This window comes from Pinus tabuliformis, chromosome 5_1, assembly GCF_031772625.1.
Source record: "Pinus tabuliformis cultivar Carrire ecotype Pingquan chromosome 5_1, CPIR1, whole genome shotgun sequence".
NCBI lineage: Eukaryota > Viridiplantae > Streptophyta > Pinopsida > Pinales > Pinaceae > Pinus > Pinus tabuliformis.
In genome coordinates this window covers 9,478,719-9,497,986 of record NC_142305.1, presented here as the reverse complement: position 1 = coordinate 9,497,986, position 19,268 = coordinate 9,478,719, and the positions used below count along the sequence as shown (strand labels likewise).

At 39.9% G+C, this 19,268-nt stretch overlaps 1 pseudogene; it reads right to left on the bottom strand.

Moving 5' to 3' along the window:
- Positions 1 to 17,517, bottom strand: part of LOC149163278 (MADS-box transcription factor 23 pseudogene) — a 56,392-nt pseudogene extending 38,875 nt beyond the window's left edge.
- Between the last annotated feature and the right edge of the window lie 1,751 nt (positions 17,518 to 19,268).

Genomic DNA, 19,268 nt, shown 5'->3' with positions numbered 1-19,268 from the left:
ACCACGTGATGACAAAACCTCAGAACAATTAAGGCTCAAAGAGATTCTATGATAGAGTATTAACTCTAATTCTATTGGGAGGGGTGGAGGTGTTGCCCACCATTTATCCTCCGAACCCTGGAGTCATGGAAGGACTATGTGAATCACGCTCCCCTAGACGTGTGATGATGACTGCCAGATGCCTACTGGGAATCAGGTCGGTATAACCGACGCTGACATCCTTAGAGTTTATGAATGGTTAGGTCAGTAAAACTGACGCCATGGCATACTCCAGTAGAGGACAAATAGGATGAGAGCGGAAGAGATTACGAAGGATAGGATGATTTTTTAATAGCTTGGGGATCTGATTGAAGTAAGACATGTTCATTAAAGTTGTAAACCTAAAGGTATTCAAAAAAAAAAAACACCAATTTTATAGTGTCTTCACATTAAATAATAATTCAACCTCGATGCACAATCCTAAGAGGAATGTACTAATTACTATCATAAGTAATCATATAAAATAAAAAACACTAATTTCGGGATGAAGTTTTCTGAAGGGGGAGTAAATGTAACAACCTATATATAAATATAGAGAACGCAAGAATAATAGCAGGCATACGATGCATGCATATGATAGCTACATATGCATGTGTCACATACACCGCACTAGTATTTATATACTAAATTAACTATAAGTACTAAATATCATGACATTTCTTCGAATGGAGGTTCTACTCATCCATCAACACTCATATTGCTTAATGTATTGTGATTAATGAGTAAATGTTGAAATTTGGTACCGGAGGACAGGTGGTTCCCTTAGGCTTTGATCTTTGGCCTAGGGAAAAGTGTCCAAAAGAATTTAATTTTTCTCCTAAAGTGACTTTATAATTTTATAAAGTTAAATCTAATTTAAAAGTAACTTTAAGTGATAAAGTTACTAAGTCTAATTTTAAAGTGACTTTTATAAAGTCAATGAAAAATTAGAAAGGAAAAGTGACTTTGGAAATAAATGACTAAATGGGTCTTTATTAAAGTGGGGTGAATTAAAAAATAAAAAGTGAGATTTAAATGAGCATTTAATCTCAGCCTTAGATCTCAATCTATTTTAGCCATTGGATTTAGGGATCACCCAAAAGTCACTTGGATCACCCAAAAGTCACTTGGGGTTAGATTAAAGGAAGAAAATGAGGAAAAGGTCATTCTTTCTTTCATGAGCAGATTGAGAGAAGGAGAGCAAAAGAGCAAGGGAGATTTCTGGATAGTGAGCTGCGGAGTTTCAGCAACGAAGTTTCAGCAGAGCGGAGTTTCAGCAGAGCGGAGTTTCAGCAGCGGAGTTTCAGCAGGGCGAAGTTTCAGCAAGTCTATACAACGGAGTTTCAGCAGGGCGGAGTTTCAGCAAGGCGGAGTTTCAGCAAGGCTGAGATAAGTTGTAAAAGTTTGCTTGTTGATTTTTGTTGAATATTTCTCTTACTGTAAAAAGGCATTTTCCAAAAATAAAAAAGAGATCTCAAACTGGTTTTCCCCAAGAGTTCTAGGGGGTTTTTCCAGGGTCACATTGACCAAAAATCTCAGTGTTTAAATGTGTTTTAATGGTTGTTTATTACTGCTGATTTTTATTTCTGCAATTTCCAGCATTCTGTAAAATTTCCAAAATTTGTGTTTTCAACAAATTTATTTTAAACAATTTAACTATATGGGAGAAATAAAGAGAAACTGAAAACCGAAGTGGGAAATGGGAAATTTCTATATGGTATCAGAGCTTGAGTGTTGAAGGACAGTTTGGGACAGCAAAAGGAAAAATTAAAGCTGCTGATTTTTCACTCAGAAAATTCCAGCAAGCTGATTTTTTTCATGAACAATAGTTTTATCTTTACTACAACAGTGCTATTTTTCAGTTTTAGGGCAGCAGGATGTCATTGGGATTGAGGGTGGAGGATAGGCTGGATAGGCATACAAATTAAAGCGTTTGGAAAGAGAGAATGCAGAGTATCTTTGAGGAGGTAGAAGTCTGGGATATCATGGTGCATACCACACAGAACCCTGTTGTTGTGCCTACTGATGCTACTCAGTTGACAGCTTATAATAAAAAGAACAACAAGGGTAAGAGGCTGATTTTAGACGGAATCAAAGACCATTGCATTCCTCATGTGAGAGGAAAGAGCAATGCCCATGAGATGTGGACAACATTGTCCAATCTCTACCAGAGTACCAATGAGAACCGGAAGATGGTCCTGAAGGAGAAGCTGAAGAACATTAAGATGGGTAATGATAGTGCACTTGGATATCTCACAAAGATTACTAATGTGAGAGATGAGTTGGCAGCGATTGGAGAGGCCATTCCACCCACTGAGTTAGTGCGGATTGCAGTGAATGGCCTCCCCCGTTCATGGTTGAACTTTGCTGATGGGGTTTGCGCATGTGAGACCCTTCCCACATGGGAGAGGTTTTGGGATGATTGCATTCAGACAGAGATCAGGAAAGGTCAGCTTGGGGCAGCCAAGCCAGTTGAGCAGGATGAGGATGTAGCACTGGTGGTAGGAGGCAAGAAAGGCAAAGGAAAGAAGCAGGCTTCCACAAGCAGTGGTGGGGGAAAAGGCAAAGGTAAAGGTAAACAGGGGAACACACAGAAGGACTATTCCAAGGTGAAGTGTTGGAATTGTCAAAAGATGGGACACTATGCAGTTGTGTGTCCGGAGAAGAAGAAAAAGAAGGGGAAGAACCAGGACGTGGCAGCTTCAACAGAGATTAAGGACTTTGCAGGTCGTTTTGACCGGGAGTTTGCGTTCACTACGTGTGAGTCCTCTAGTGCAGGATCACCTGCCACACAGGTTCAGAGGGAGCATGCTTTTCCCTCAATTAGCGGAGCATCTTCAGGTATCTGGTATGTGGACAGTGGGGCTTCACGTCACATGACAGGAGTCCGTGAGTACTTCTCAAGCTTTCAGAGAGTGGCACTGATATAGAGGTAGTACTCGGTGATGACAGAGTTGTTAGAGCAGTCGGGGTGGGGACACTGACATTTCAGAGGGAGTCCAAACCTCCCTTGAAAGTGTCAGATGTTCTTTATGTGCCAGGGATGAGGAAGAACCTCATATCCGTCTCAGCTTTGGAGGATAGAGGACATGAGGTACTGTTCAGGGGAGGACAGGTGTTGATGTATCCCAGGGGCACTCCAGTTGATTCAGCTAGAGTGATAGGTGTACGCCATGCAAAGGTGTACAAGTTTGCATTCCAGCCCCTTTTGGCATTGAGCAGTAGTACCGACAACAAGCTAGCAGTTCTGAGCTGTGTGAGATTTGGCACCGCAGGATGGGACATATGTATCATGGAGCCTTGAGGACATTACGGGAGATCACTACAGGTGTGCCAGATTTCAGTACTGATCACTTTGATACTTGTAGAGGTTGTGCGATGGGCAAGTTTGCCAAATCCCCTTTTCCCAACAGTGACAGCAGAGCGGCTGGGATACTTGATTTGATTCATTCCGATGTGAGCGGTCGGATGTCTCATGTTTCCTTGAGTGAATATGAGTACTATGTTTTGTTCATTGATGATCACTCCAGGACGACCTGGATTTATTTTTTGAAGACCAAGAGTGAGGTCTTCAAGCGGTTTCAGGAGTTCAGAGCTCTTGTGGAGACACAGACAGGTCGAAAAATCAAGTCCCTGAGGTCGGACAATGGAGGAGAGTACACCCTTGGAGAGTTTGTTGACTATTGTGCAGAGGCAGGCATTAGGAGGGAGTTTAATGTTCCTTACAACCCCCAGCAGAACGGGGTTGCAGAGAGGAAGAACAGATCCATCATAGGGGCTGCCAAAGCCATGTTACATGATTAGGGGTTGCCATTGTTCTTGTGGGCAGAGGCCTGCAACACAGTTGTTTACTTGCAGAACAGGAGTCCGCATCGTGCCTTGGGGCACATGACTCCGGAGGAGGCTTTCTCTGGGAAAAAGCCGGATATTGGTCATCTTCATATCTTTGGATGCATTACATACTCCTATATATCCAAGGAGAAGAGGACCAAACTAGAGCCCACCACAGAGAAGGGTATCTTTGTGGGCTACAATGAGACCTCAAAGGCCTTTTGGATTTACATTCCTGCACAGAAGAGAGTTGTTGTCAGACGGGATGTGAAGTTCGAGGAGGACAGGGCCTTTAGGAGGTCACGGGAGTTAGAGTATCTGGATCAGCTAGACCCTCAGCAGCAGTTGAGTCAGTCACAGGGATCCAGTGGGCAGGGATCAAGAGGATCAGGAGGTACATCTATGAGGATGTCAGGTCCGTCAGTGAGCAGTGGCTCACCGAGCCAGAGGGGTGGTGCTCCGGGCAGCATGCAGAGCAGTTCACTAGGGAGTCCACTGATGGACAGTTCACACGGTACCTTAGCTTCTACAGGTTCAGGTGCAGGCAGGAGGACAACAGACAGACAGTCAGGAGTTCAGGCTCCTGATGGTGATGAGGAGGAGGAGTTTCATTCTCCAGTGGGAGAAGTACGCTCAGGGAAGAGGAAGCCCAAGTGGCTTCAGGACACCTTGAGAGATGCCTCATCTGTTGCTGAGCCGAAGAGGCCGGTCAAAGAGAGTAGACCACCTGAGAGGTTTTGTAGCTATATGGCGATGGTTGTCAGCATCCTTGACTCTGAGCCTTCTAGCTATGAGGAGGCAGCTAGCCAGCAGGTCTGGAGAGAGGCCATGTAGGAGGAGTATTCTTCTATCATGAAGAATGATGTTTGGGAGGTGGTGCCGAGGCCTGAGGGCAAATCCGTGGTTACTTCCAGATGGCTTTACAAGGTAAAGCATGCTGCAGATGGCAGCATTGAGAAATTCAAAGCAAGGTTTGTGGCTAGAGGGTTCTCCCAGGTAGAGGGAGTTGATTATGAGGAGACCTTCTCTCCCGTGGCTCGATATACTTCGATCCGCTCCATTATATCGATAGCAGCAGAGACGGGTTGGAAGATCCACCAGATGGATGTGAAGACTACATTTCTCAATGGCTTCATACAGGAGGAGGTGTACATATTTGCAGGGGATGGGTTTCACAAAGAGTGAGGCAGATCCGAACCTTTACTTTATTGTGATTGGTGAGGAGCCTCTCATTCTGGTGTTGTATGTGGATGACTTGGTCATTACAGGTGCAGAGAGACTCATAGAGCACTGCAAGAGAGATCTTGCGACGGAGTTTGAGATGAAGGACATCGGCTTGATGCATTACTTTTTGGGATTGGAGGTGTGGCAGGAGGAGGGGCATTTCTTCCTGGGGCAGGGGAAGTATATTGTGGACATCCTTAGCAGATTCCACATGGAGGATTGTAGACCCATGTCGACACCGATGATCACCAACTGGAAGAAGCTTCATGCTTCGGATTCCGAGTTGGTGGATCCCACATTGTACAGGCAGCTGATTGGTTCCTTGATGTATTTGGTCAACACTAGACCAGATATCTGTTTTGCAGTCAACACGATGAGTCAGTTTATGTGTGAGCCTAGGAAGGTTCACTGGGTGGCTGCAAAACACATTTTGCGGTACTTGTAGGGGACAGTGGATTATGGTCTGGACTACAGGCAGGGAGATGGAGTGAGATTGGCAGGATACACTGATTCTGATTGGGCAGGTTGTGCTTCTGATAGGAAGAGCACTTCAGGGTGCTGTTTTGGGTTGGGTTCAGCAGTAGTGTCCGGAAGCAGCAGTCAGTAGCACTGAGTTCAGCGGAAGCAGAGTATATGGCAGCCAGTCTAGCTAGTTGTGACGCTATCTGGCTTCGCAAGATGTTGTTTGGCTTATTTGGTCAGCCGTTGAGACCTTCAGTGAATTACTGTGATAATTAGAGTTGCATTAAACTCACGGAGAATCCAGTATTTCATGACAGGTCAAAGCATATCGAGATCATATATCATTTCATCAGAGACTATGTTCAGAAGGGAGCTGTGAAGCTTGAGTATATTTCCACTGATGAGCAGGTTGGAGATATTCTTACCAAAGCCTTACCACGGGGCAAGCATGTCTACTTCAAAGACAAGATGGGTGTGGTGAGGAACACCTTCCTCGGTAAGAGGGAGTGTTGAAATTTGGTACCGGAGGACAGGTGGTTCCCTTAGGCTTTGATCTTTGGCCTAGGGAAAAGTGTCCAAAAGAATTTAATTTTTCTCCTAAAGTGACTTTATAATTTTATAAAGTTAAATCTACTTTAAAAGTGACTTTAAGTGATAAAGTTACTAAGTCTAATTTTAAAGTGACTTTTATAAAGTCAATGAAAAATTAGAAAGGAAAAGTGACTTTGGAAATAAATGACTAAGTGAGTCTTTATTAAAGTGGGGTGAATTAAAAAATAAAAAGTGAGATTTAAATGAGCAATTAATCTCAGCCTTAGATCTCAATCTATTTCAACCATTTGATTTAGGGATCACCCAAAAGTCACTTGGATCACCCAAAAGTCACTTGGGGTTAGATTAAAGGAGGAAAAGGAGGAAAAGGTCATTCTTTCTTTCATGAGCAGATTGAGAGAAGGAGAGCAAGAGAGCAAGGGAGATTTCTGGACAGTGAGCTGTGGAGTTTCAGCAGAGCGGAGTTTCTACAGAGCGGAGTTTCAGTAGAGCGAAGTTTCAGCAGCGGAGTTTTAGCAACGGAGTTTCAGCAGGGCAAAGTTTCAGCAAGTCTGTACAGCGGAGTTTCAGCAGGGCGGAGTTTCAGCAAGGCTGAGTTTCAGCAAGGCTGAGATAAGTTGTAAAAGTTTGCTTGCTGATTTTTGCTGAATATTTCTCTTACTGTAAAGACATTTTCCAGAAATAAAGAAGAGCTCTCAAACTCGTTTTCCACAAGAGTTGTAGGGGGTTTTCCCAGGGTCACATTGACCAAATATCTCAATGTTTAAATGTGTTTTAATGGTTGTTTATTACTGCTGATTTTTATTTTTGCAATTTCCAGCATTCTGTAAAATTTCCAGAATTTGTGTTTTCAGCAAATTTATTTTTTCTAGCTTGTTAAATGTATGGCTATGGAAAAGGGCATTTAACTATATGGGAGAAATAAGGAGAAACTGAAAACCGAGGTGGGAAATGAGAAATTTCTACAGTAAATACTAAAAGAGGGTTAATAAATTATATATCTCAGATTATTAATAAAAATTATATTAATAAATTAATAAAATGATTAAAAATTTATATAAGAAATTAATTAAAAGGGTTCTTAAAATAATGTTATAATTTTAATATTAAAATTAAGTACTTTAATAAAACATAAAGAAATGCCATTTATTAAATCATAAAGTATATACATATATTTATACGTGACCATAAAAGAGATGGAGAGGTGATACGTGACATGGGAGGGTGTCACCAGGAGACTAAGCGGTGGGCTGCTGGTGGAAGAGTGGCCACCGCCAAGAAACCAAATAAAGGCCACCTAGCAGAAGTTTAGAAGGGGGCCGGGAGGAAGGAAAAGAATGGATGAAGGGGAACTGAAGGAGGAACTGAAAATATTAGCAGGAAGAGCGCGGATTGATCTGAGGTTCTAAGCACGGGGGAATAGTCTGGTTCACCTCAAAAGCTGACTGGACTGAGTAGTTAGGTTCTGCTCAGTTTGGCTAGGTGGATTCGGTCTTTTGGTAACCGAAGCAGGGAGCTGGAGGTATCATCAACCGCATGGGCACAGGTAGATACCCTCAACAGTTCTATCAGTTAATCTGTTAGTTAATTCTGTAAGAATTCAGGAGAAATAATTACAGGTTCTGGATAAAATCCCCTTTACTGTTTAACATCTGTTGTACGGTCCTCTCAGGATTGCCACCCTCTTGGGGTGCACTTGCTGCAGGTCTCAACAGTTGGAAGGTAGCTCCCACCTTTGAAGAATTATGGACCACCTGTAGTCAAGAAGAATTAAGGATGTCAATGGTTGCAAATCCTGAAGGAGTATCAAATGCGTATGTAGCTCATCATAAAGGAAAGAAATCGAAGGGACCAAGGAAGAAAGTTGACATGTCCAAGATAGAGTGATATCAATGTCATAAGAAGGGCCACTACAAAAGTGACCGTCTCGAGAATCTGAAGAATAAGAAGAGAGGAAGGGATCAAGTGTTGGAATTTCTAAGTCTGACACGTTAGAAACCCTTCATGCACTTTACTGATTTATTCCTACCTACTTGTTCTGTTAATTAACAAGTTATTTACCATGTAAATACTAGAAATAAATAGAAATGCATGCTCAACACATTATAGATCATCAACTGAAGGAAATAGAAACAAGCACACAAGTGACACCGTTGTTTTTGGACTAATGTCCCCAGAAAACCCAATGCAGGAAAACCGGTGCAACTATCTAAGGGTTTGATTTATTAAGCAGTTTTAGAATACAATCTAGGTGCCAAATCTGGCTCAACCAACAGAGGAAAATATCGGAAGTAGTACCTCTCTACTCGAAAGCAGATATTCCAGCTGAAACCCTGGATGAACACTCCAACAGCTCCACAACTCCAATCTTCCCCACGAAACCCTAGCGTCACCCTCTAGGAACTGCCTCAGCCTCTCTCTGGCCCAGCGTTAGCCCAACGTCACTCTAGCTTGGCTTGTGTCAGCGTCTAGAGGCAATGTGTCAGGCCTTTGCCCCTCTGTGTCACCCACACTAGCCCTATGAGGCACTGCACAGCTCCTGGTTGCCTCTGCATGAGCCCTCGTTGCCTCTGCGTGAGCCCTTGGCTGCTTCTACGTCCCTCTCTCCAGCTACTGCGCTGATTCTCCTGATGCTATCTCTGCCTCTCTGCTTCTGTATTCACTGCCCCTCAACTGCAACACTAATCACCGATTATATTTCTCTTAGCAAACGCTCTAGAGAATAGAATGATTGATCACTCTGGTGTGTTCTCCAAGTGACCCTCAAGCCTCCTCTTATACTTTTCTTGTTGACAACTCAATGACTGAGATTAAGTCCCGAATCAACGACTAAGATTGGATCTAGCTTGATCCATGACTTTTGGACCATTCTAACACAATTTTATATTAATTCACATGAATATTTTAATTTCCCTAAGTTTAGACTTAGGGACTCCATTAAAAATATTAATTATTTTAATATCTCCCAAACTGTTTAGAATCTGCCCAATCCCTTTCTAGGTATTGGAGATCTCATGTGCCTTAGCCTCTCCACCAATTTTCGTGGCTAGAGCACATCCGATGCTACCCCAAATCAACATCAAGCCAACCTTGCTATAGAAGGATACTCAAAGAAAGTCAAGCTCGAAGAACCCGACATTAGGGACTTACAATATTAAGTCTTTTGCTTGTAGCTTTACATATCTTGTTTTTATATGTTTTAGAATTTATAGGTTTTTAACATATTTTGGAAAAGACATTTTTGTATTGTTTTAAGTTTGTAGGTTTCCCTCAAGCTTTGGAGGGAGCCCCCAACAACTCCCAAAGATAAGTATTTCATGTCTTTTCAGTTTTGGGTTCATGTACTCATTTAGTTTTGATTATATTAAATACTAATCACATTTCTCCCTCTATTGTCTTGATTAGGAAAACATTTTCAAGGAGGAGGATCTCTCAAGACAAGGTTAGTCAAGAAACAAAGGTATGCTTTAAATACCGTAATTGAAAGGATTATTCATTTGATGATCTATTACTAACTTTGTTATGAATAATTGCATTGAATCTTAGTGATTCTTGTTTGGGTGATTCATCTCTTGATAAATCTACCCACCCCACTCTTAATTGATTTTGTAGAACCCTAGACAGGTTCTAGAAAACCCTAACCGAAGGGTATGCTATTGTGAATGTCTGAAACCCTAAACTGCTTAGGAATGTTGTGAAATGCTAGTTGAAGTTTTATGGATGATGTCATGTTTGGGATTTTGGTATGATCAGAAAAATCCTAACTTGTTAGGGTTGAGTGATAAGGTCTAAAATCCCAGAACCTTTGAAGTTTTGGTAATATAAGGTTTTCTATGTTTCTACATTGGAACCCTAGCTCATTAGGGTTTGGTGGAATGTGTGAGAAAGACCCTTATATTGTCTTAGAAATATTTTCCTTGGTATGTGTGTGTTTTTCTGATCAAACCTTAGTGTAATCAAAATGGTTGTGTGTCTAACTCTCATTGATATTTGTGAAGTTGAGTTTGATTAACTCATGATATGTAATGTATTTTCGTGATGATGAAATCTAGGCATATATATAGATATGTCCTTTTGGTTGAACTTGGTCAAGATTAGATGTATTAATGTTGTTGGACATATGATATGCTTATGAATGACTATGAATTCCTAGATATGTGTGTTGACCTAGTCATTGATGGTCATAAGTTTTAGAATTTAATGGAAATCCTTGTTTGAGATTCTAGGATGATGACATCTAGAAATTGGGGTTTTTATAGCTAAACCCTAGTGAAGATTAAACCGTCTGGTATGTATGATATAACACTATGAAATCTATTTAAATCTGAGATCTACATATTTAATGATCGTTGAGATTATGGAAATGGAATTCTAAGGTTTTGGAGTTAAACCTTAGTCAAAGTAGAATATTTGAAATATGATGATTTGAGATTTGTGTAAGATTGTTGAAATTGTGAAAATGGAATTCTAGGGTTTTGGAGCTAAACCTTAGTCAAAGTAGAAATCTCTGATGAATGTTGACTATATGATATTTTGAGATTTATTCAAATTTGAGTTTTTGGTTGAGATTGATGACTGAACAGAAATCTAGGGTTTGCAACTAATCCTAGTGATAGCTAGTCATGTTAGTGACTGATTGATGGATGATTGAAAATCTAGGGGTTTGGAACTAACCCTAGTGGAAGCTGGTTGTGAAAATTTGGAAGCCCCAAATTTCTACTGCAGCAACTGATTAAGTTTCTTCTATTTGTGAAATAACTGAACAAATTATTTACTGTGTTCTACGTTAAATATCGAAGCTAATACACTGCAACCTCCACTAAGTAAATTAATATGCAGAAACAAGAATCTGAGCAAGAAAGAAATAACACAAGTGACACCATTATTTTTGGACCATTGTCCCCTGGAAAAACCCAATGTGGGAAAACCGGTGCAAGAGCTGAGGCTTTGTATTATTAAGCAGTAGTTCTGAATACAATCTTTGGATGCCTTACTGGTTATCCAATACAAAGAATCTGACAGGTAGAATATTAGTGAGAAATACCTCACACTATCATTGGTGATCCAACATTGATCCAGGCCCTGGATCACTGGCCCCACGCTGGCTTTGCACAGCTACTGCGTCAGCCTCTTTGGGGATCTGCGTCACCTCTTCTCGGATCTCCTGCTGTCTGGAGATTCGAACTTTAGGCCTTCCGATCTCACACCCCACCTTCCTGCACTGAAACACGTCTCTCCTGGCTGGAATTCGAACTCCCTCTGAAGCTTTGCGCTACCTCTACTTGGCCTTACGCTGCCTAGGGTGGCCTCTACGTTGCCTCTTCTGGATCTCTCTCTGCGTCCTCTGCCATGTATTCACGGATCAGGAAATCTCCCTCCAGAAGTATGACTGCCCCTTACTGCAAGAAATCACTTCGATCTCTTCTCTAGCAACTGTTGCGCTACCCAATTCAATCTCTTGATCTCTCTCTGATGTCTTTTCCAAATGCCCATCGAAGTCCTTCTTATAATCCTCTAGTTGAGTAATCAATGACCCAGATTAGATTCTAATCAATGGCTCAGATCATTTGGACTTAATCTATGTCTTCTTCTAGAAGTTTCACCCTCAGTTTGATTAATACCCTTTAATTATTTTAATTTCCTAAGTTTAGACTTAGGCACCCATTAAAAATAATTAATTATTTTAATAAAACTGTCTCTGGGTGGAATTTCCCAAAATGATTTCTGTGTATTGTGGAATACATGTGTCCTAGCCTCCTTGCAAATTTTGAGGCTTAGAGCACATCGATGTTACCAAAAATCAACACTCCCTCAGAGCGAGGAATATGCTCTAGTAATGCAACCTGCTGAAGCATCACCCTTCTCTGTGAGATTTCCCTCTGCACTGCTGATGTCTAACATCGTTGCCCACCAACTACTGCACAAATGTTGCATTTGTACTGAAGTTGACCTTGCCACCACCAACATTGCATCTGTACTGCAACCCTCATAAATTTTGCATATGTGCTACTGTTGGCACTGCCACTGCCAACACTGCATCTGCACTGCAATCTTCTCCAACTGTTGCTGCTACTGCATCAGCAACGGAAAAGCATCCAAAATTACTGAACAGGTGTTCATCATGATGCATCTGTTGCTGGAGTTCTCACTGTTGCTATTCTCTGATTGGGGTTGTGTTTGTACAGGTGAATCTCTCAAAGGATTTGATAGCATGCTAATTACCAATCAGTTTGATTGGGAGAGATTGGACATTCTTGATGTGTTGGATCAAGAAGTGTTGAGGCTTTGCGAGTGAAGCATTGCCTGGGTAGACATCTAGCTGGCACTTTGTGCTAATGTCTGGGTCCCGAAATTGGAAAAGTGCTGCTAGTTATTGAGCTTTGTTTTGGATACACACCTGGAAGAAATTGTTGAAAAGTGCTTTGTTTTGGATACACACCTGGATTTTTGGGTTGATGGTTAGCAAGTAAGCCTGAGGGTACCTAGAGGGGTTGAAAGCTTGAGTCCATTTTTATCCCACCTAGATAGATTGCCTTGGTCAAGAATCTAGTCCATGACATTGCGGTGCCTAAACTATTGAGTGACTGTTTGGATAGATTTCCCTGGTCAGGAATATAGTCCATGGCATTGTGGTGCCTAAAGTTCTTCATGGTTCATATAGTTTGAGATCTTTCATTGTATTTGTACAGTATGAATACCTCCCTAGTTAAGAGGGAGTGTTGGAAAATGTAACTATGTTCAATCTTCAATAATGTACTTAACTCATTATGTAATGTACTTGTCAAAAGAATAAAGAAAAGAATTTGTACTATTATTATTGTGACTTATTAAAGCACGGGTTTCATGCTTGGGTCACCATGTTTTAGGTCAAAGTCCCCATTGAGGACTTCTAGGATTTATTATGAGTCTATAGAGGTATTGTACATTTAAAGAGACCCTTCTTGGGCTTTTGAATCATGTAAAAAGGTCAAGTATTGAATCAAATATGAATTATGTAATCTCCACACCATGTCGGCCTAAGAGAAGATCAAGTCGGCCTAAGGACCCTATTCGATCCCACAAGAAACCTATAAAAGGAAGGTCATCGAATTCATTTGGAGCACCATTCTCTCATCAAGTTTGAATTCTCTTGTAGCTGGAAGAAGTGCGAAAATCTCTTGTTACTGGGCAAAAGTACGAAGTTCTCTTATAGCTGGAAAAAGGTGCAAAGTCTCTTGCCGGGAAGCTGAAGTGAATGGGAGTTTGGGGAAGTCTAAGGAGACAAGGAAAATCGAAATTATGGTGTCTCTCTCTTTGTTTCGTATCCTGGATTGGGAGATCAAAGTCTTCCAAGTTTCACTTTTCCTGGAAGCTGCTAGTTGCTGCATAGTCAAAGTTGCTGGGAAGAGGTCGAAATTTTAGAAGGCTGAATTGGTGTGGAGGGAAGGTCTGGTCTTGGTCTAGGGTGAAGAGTCTAAAAGAATACCATTGAAAGGAAGAATTATCTTGACTGGGTTTTCCAGGGAGTTTTTCCCTGGCATGTGCCTACATCTGGTGTCTATTGTTTTTATGTGCTACTGCTTTTGGTAATTGCTTGATGAACTAAAGAAAGAAGATATAAAGAATCGTAATAATAAGAAACATCACAAGTAATTATCAAGAACAAGAAAAAATTTACTGCCTTTCTTGTTTTCTAACATGTACTAGTATATAGTTGAATACTTTTATGCCAAAAGGGTGGAGATCGGATTGGACCTCTTGAATCCCTGGAGGTCTGGTCACTGGGACAATCTTCATATGCTAGGGGGTGACAACTGCAATGGTAGTCTGTTAGTGGTTGGGAGGAGAATCAGTGATTAGTTGCCAATGCCCAATCAAGTTTCCAACCGTACGGGGTATCTTTCTAACTGTGATACACAAATATGTCTGCATTGTTTGCATGAGTACTAAATCTCAGTACCGTATGTGATCTTCTATATTGCATGACAAATGATGTAGACCAATGGTTATCAATACAATACTCTGTGTGGTTTGCAAGATAGAATAATATGTATCATTTCATAGGCTAAGCAGCATAATCATATAGAGTTCCTTTGCAGTATTCAGATAACACCAATGTATGTGTGGTCAAAATCGTGCATATCATATCCTACCCTTTTATCTGGTCTCAGGTTTCCCTAAAGCTGGGCTTATAGATACTGCATTAATGAGCTAGTACATAGGGGTTTTGTGCTTCGCCTTGCCTGGCATTCACATGATGCCTGTATGTTACCTCAAGGATAGAATTTTAGAATTTTCCCCTGATGCGTTAAATACTAGCCACGGTGGGAAGAGTGAGAGGAGTGAAATGAAGTGAGAGGAGTGATCACTAATGTTCTCAGATAGCTTCTAGTAACCCTGAGATCATAAAGTGCTTTATAGCACGAATCCTGACTCACGTCACCTGATGTAATGAGTTAGGACTCTTTCTCCTCTATTACAGGATATATTTGCTTTCCATGCATGAGATCGGTTGATGCATGCAACTTAGGATTCTCTGCACAACTGATGATTCCATAACCTATATTTTTGGAACACTTGACTTCCTATGAAGAAGACTATACTCCCGATTTTCTTGGTGGCTGACTAAATACTATTGACAGCGTACGTGGCAAGCTTGTTGTTGACATAATGCTATAAGTACGTGTGAACGGCATAGGACCATGGTCTGGAAATTCCTGTTGGTGGTATTTTTTTTCTTACCTATGTGTGAAACTGGAGCGAGGTCTCACTGATTGCAACTAGTCATTATAACTAGTACCACACCTCTGCCAATAGTTAATACATATAACCAGCATTCCATAATTGGACCAGCCGTAGGGTAGATGCTTCATATAAGTTGTTTTACAGAGAAATCAAGACAGAAGAGATCAGGCCCTTCACCTTGGGAAGCTGAAAGCCTACTTGCATCACCAACATGGATATGTTGTGGAAATGCGAATTTAACCGCGGTTCTCTGTGTTATTCAAGAATTTCTGTCTCTCAACAAAGGCTACAAGGCATATGCTCAGGACGCAGTTTTTAGTGCAATTGCTCTGGAGTAACCTGCACCCAAGAAATTGAATAACAATGCAGCGGCAAATGAATATCTGTTCTTAATATCTCAGTTAACGTCAGTCCTCTAACTTTGTATGATACCAGGTTATTTTCCTTCCAAAGAGATTTCAAGGACTCTGATCTAGACTACAAGACTGGGTGCAAAGGAGAAAAAAAAGGAGATTCTCTGAGAGTTTCCTTGCTCACTATTACTTAGCGTGCCTGAAAGGATGGAGTTGTTTGTTGGGGTAGTGATGCCAATACAGATGTGAGTAGTTGGAAGCCATTACACTCTCTCCATCTAAAAGAAAACAATCCATGGTCTGCAAGCTCATTACAACCTAGTGAACGTACAATTGAGATAAGCATCAATTGACTCCTCGTGATGGACTATTGATCAAATAGGTTGTATGTGGTAACTGGTTGTGTCACTTTTTCAATTAACTGCCAAGATTATGATAGGCACTTTCATGCTTGTTTCTGGGGTCTCTTGATTGAAGGCAACGCAATGAAGAGATGGATGAGTTCTGGTGCGGAAAGTGCAGAAGTTAAATGACTCAGAGTGATCAAGCGTCCTTTACCAACCCAGTTATCAAAACACTACATGACCAGTCATGAAGATGTAACGGGTTCATAGATGCACTTCTCTCTTGATAACTCATTAAAAGATGAAATGTCGCCTTGACTCCTTCGGAGGGATCCTAGTGCAAATTTTCACATCCTCAGAGAATCACTCTCAGGACCGATGAATGGTGCACTAACTAGAAAATTTTCCATTCATTCTGTATGCCTGTAGATGATAGCCATTTGCTGGTTCTGTACCTGGCAGAATTACTTTTGTTGTAGCGGCTGGCCTAGAAAATGGAGTAAGTATTCTAATTTAACATGAAATGTGAATATGTTCCAGCCCGTATTAGGGTCTGCAGTCTTCTATAGGAAAAAGGGCAGTCCATAGACCTAACTGAATCCAAATAACCAGGGGGCAGTTTCCAAAAATTTATACCAGCAACTAAGTGCTGTGTATGTATCCAATTGAGTTCACCACTTATGCCCTTAAGTTGTGTTCAGGTGAGTGGTGATCTCAATATGTATAGAACTGTAAGAAAAATTAAGAGTTCATCATGCCACTGTATCCCGAACCTTTCAGCGGTACAGTGCTGGCCATCAGAGGTGCGAATGCCTAATCTCAAGATATTTCATACATCCTTGCATAACCCTATGAATAAAAGAAATGATGCAATAGTGTGGAGCACTCACACATCAAAAGAAGACCAACTGAACAAGTGGCTAGGCCAGTCCTTGCACCTAGACTTTCGCAGGGAAAAAAAAACAACAAAAAAAAGCACTTACCCCATTCTTGCAAACCTGCAACGAGAGTTGGGTAATATATTAACCATCTCCTTAAGTTCAGAATTTTAAAGGTGTGTGTTACAAAAATGAATTCCACATTACAATAAAACTCTGCAATTAACATTATTTAGTATACAATTCAACTCCGAGAAACAGGGGATCTGTTGAATCTCGGGTATTTCATCTAACTGATCGGAAGCACCAGATATTTAAAACTAAAAATTCAAAATATATAACTCAATTCTTTCCAATTATTTGCCTCTGATTACTAAAAAGATTAAAAAAAAAAAAATTGAAAAGTTTTCAAACAATTTTTAATGACAATATTTAAATAACAGGGCTATGGCCGTCAATCGATTCTAAATTATTTGGCATATTATACGTCAGAAATTCTAATGTTTGAGGAACAGGTGCTGGACATACAGTGTTACGTACACGCGCCTCCTTTTTCTTTAAATTTTGATTCTCCTCGGTCAGATTTTGCTCGTTAATCGTTCTCTCCTCATTGTTCTTCAAATTCTCCTCGATCAGATTTTGCTCGTTAACCGTTCTCTCCTCTATGCGTCTCAGCATAGCCTGATTGTTTGTCGCCCTCACCTGCACGATTGCCAGGTCCATTTCCTCTTCTAATTGTTGTAATTGCCCAGAATCCGATTTTGCTAGGTCTTGTGCCACCATCTGCTTCAACATCGTCTGTAGCTGTTCCGCCTGAAACTTTACCTCCGGCGCTTGGATGATCTGGTTTTTATTGTGATTATTATCGCTGCATTCAATTGAGTCACGAGATTCTGTTTGTTCGGATAATTTGCTGTAACGATGCATTATGCTTTCCATATCTGGCCTGGCAATTTTGAAAAACTTATTATCACTTGAAAATACGAGAACTGCTATGTCTGCATCGCAGAGGACAGACAATTCTCTGGCCTTCTTGAACAGACCTGCTCTTCGCTTGCTGAAGGTGGCCTTCCTGTTCGTTGGATTTTCTATCCTCTTGATCTCTATTTTCACTCTACCCATTACTTGAACTCTTTTGCTACCTGTAAATCTTGAACTCTCTTGCTGCCTGCGACCTAAATCTTGAACTCTTTTGCTACCTATTGCGGCCTTTATTCGTATACGATGTTTTCGGTCTCTGACTTGTGACAGAAATAACAAAAATTCGAAATTATATAGAAGTGCGGCTGAGTTCTGACTGCATGCAATAACGTTTACATATATAAATTAACGAAGTTTTCTGTTTGTCCTAAATCTGATAAACTTTTCTAACTTTAGAAATGGTTACTTATCTGCAAGTTAAAGTTCGCGATTGCACGATGTTAATTTTATATATAAAGTTAAAATTACGTTATATATAAAATCAACTTAACTTAAATGATATATAAAGTAAATAATTATGAATTTTTAGAAGGCAATTAAATTACTCCATCTTTTAACATGATCAATGTAATATCTGGGAATTGAATAACCGTATCTATTGTTTTAGACTACAAAGAGCAAAAGATACACTGAAAGATATTTAACAAGGACTTTGAATTTCTTAGGGAAATTTGAACTTTCTATCTAAAAATAAAATAAAATGAAAAATAAGCAAGGTTTAGATAGTTAACAAGGACTTTGAATTTCTTATAAGATAGGGAAATTTAAATTTTCTATACAAAAATAAAATTAAAAATCAGCAAGGTTTAGAATTACATGCTTGTTGTAATTAAAATTGTAATTTCCATATCATACTTGTGATTATGATTATAACTTATTTCATGAGTACAAAATATTGTTGAATTGAAGCTTTTGTGATCCATATTATTTATAAGTAGAACTTCCGCTTAAATCACATAAAGAGAGAGACATTTGTCCATGCGTTTCGAACCAACTAGTGTGGCTCATCGTCAATCACATAAAGAGAGACATTTGTCGATGCGTTTCGAACCAACTAGTGTGGCTCATCGTCAGGAAAAGTTGAAGAAACAGATCAGAGAGACAAATCTAGTGTGGCTCATCGTCAGGACAAGTTGAAGAAATAGATCAGAGAGACATTTGTCGACTAACCAACTAGTGTGGCTCATCGTCAAGACAAGTTGAAGAAGCCGATCTAGCTATGCATGCTAAATAGAGCTTCCAACGGCTATCTTGATCAACCGCTAATTTTGACTCAAGGCCTAAAAAGTCAAAATGATCAATTAATGGGATTTAATTAAATTATAAAAGAAATAATTATATACGTTGATTCTGTTAATAGTTTAATAAAAATTGGTTAGATAAAGACCTTATATATATATATATATGTGAGGCAATTTTAGTTAGTTATAGTAACTAAATTTTATTAGAAAAAATATTTATATAAATAAAAATAATAAAAGATATCTTTTATTATTTATATAAATATTTTTTCTAATAAAATTTATTTACTATAACTAACTAGAATTGCCTCACATATTATATATATATATATATTTAAGGTCCTTAATCTAACCAATTCTTATTAAATTATTAACAGAATCAACATATATAATTATTTCTTTTATAATTTAATTAAATCCCATTAATCGATCATTTTGACTTCTTAGGCCTTGAGTCAAAATTAGCCGTTGATCAAGATAGCAGTTGGAAGCTCTGCTCAGACTGTTTAGCATGCATAGCCGTTGGAAGCTCTTCTCAGACTATTTAGCATGCATAGCTGGATCTGTTTCTTCAACTTGTCCTGACGATGAGCCACAAATGTCTCTCTTTATGTGATTTACGCCGAAGTTCTACTGATAAAAAAAAATTACAAAATATTA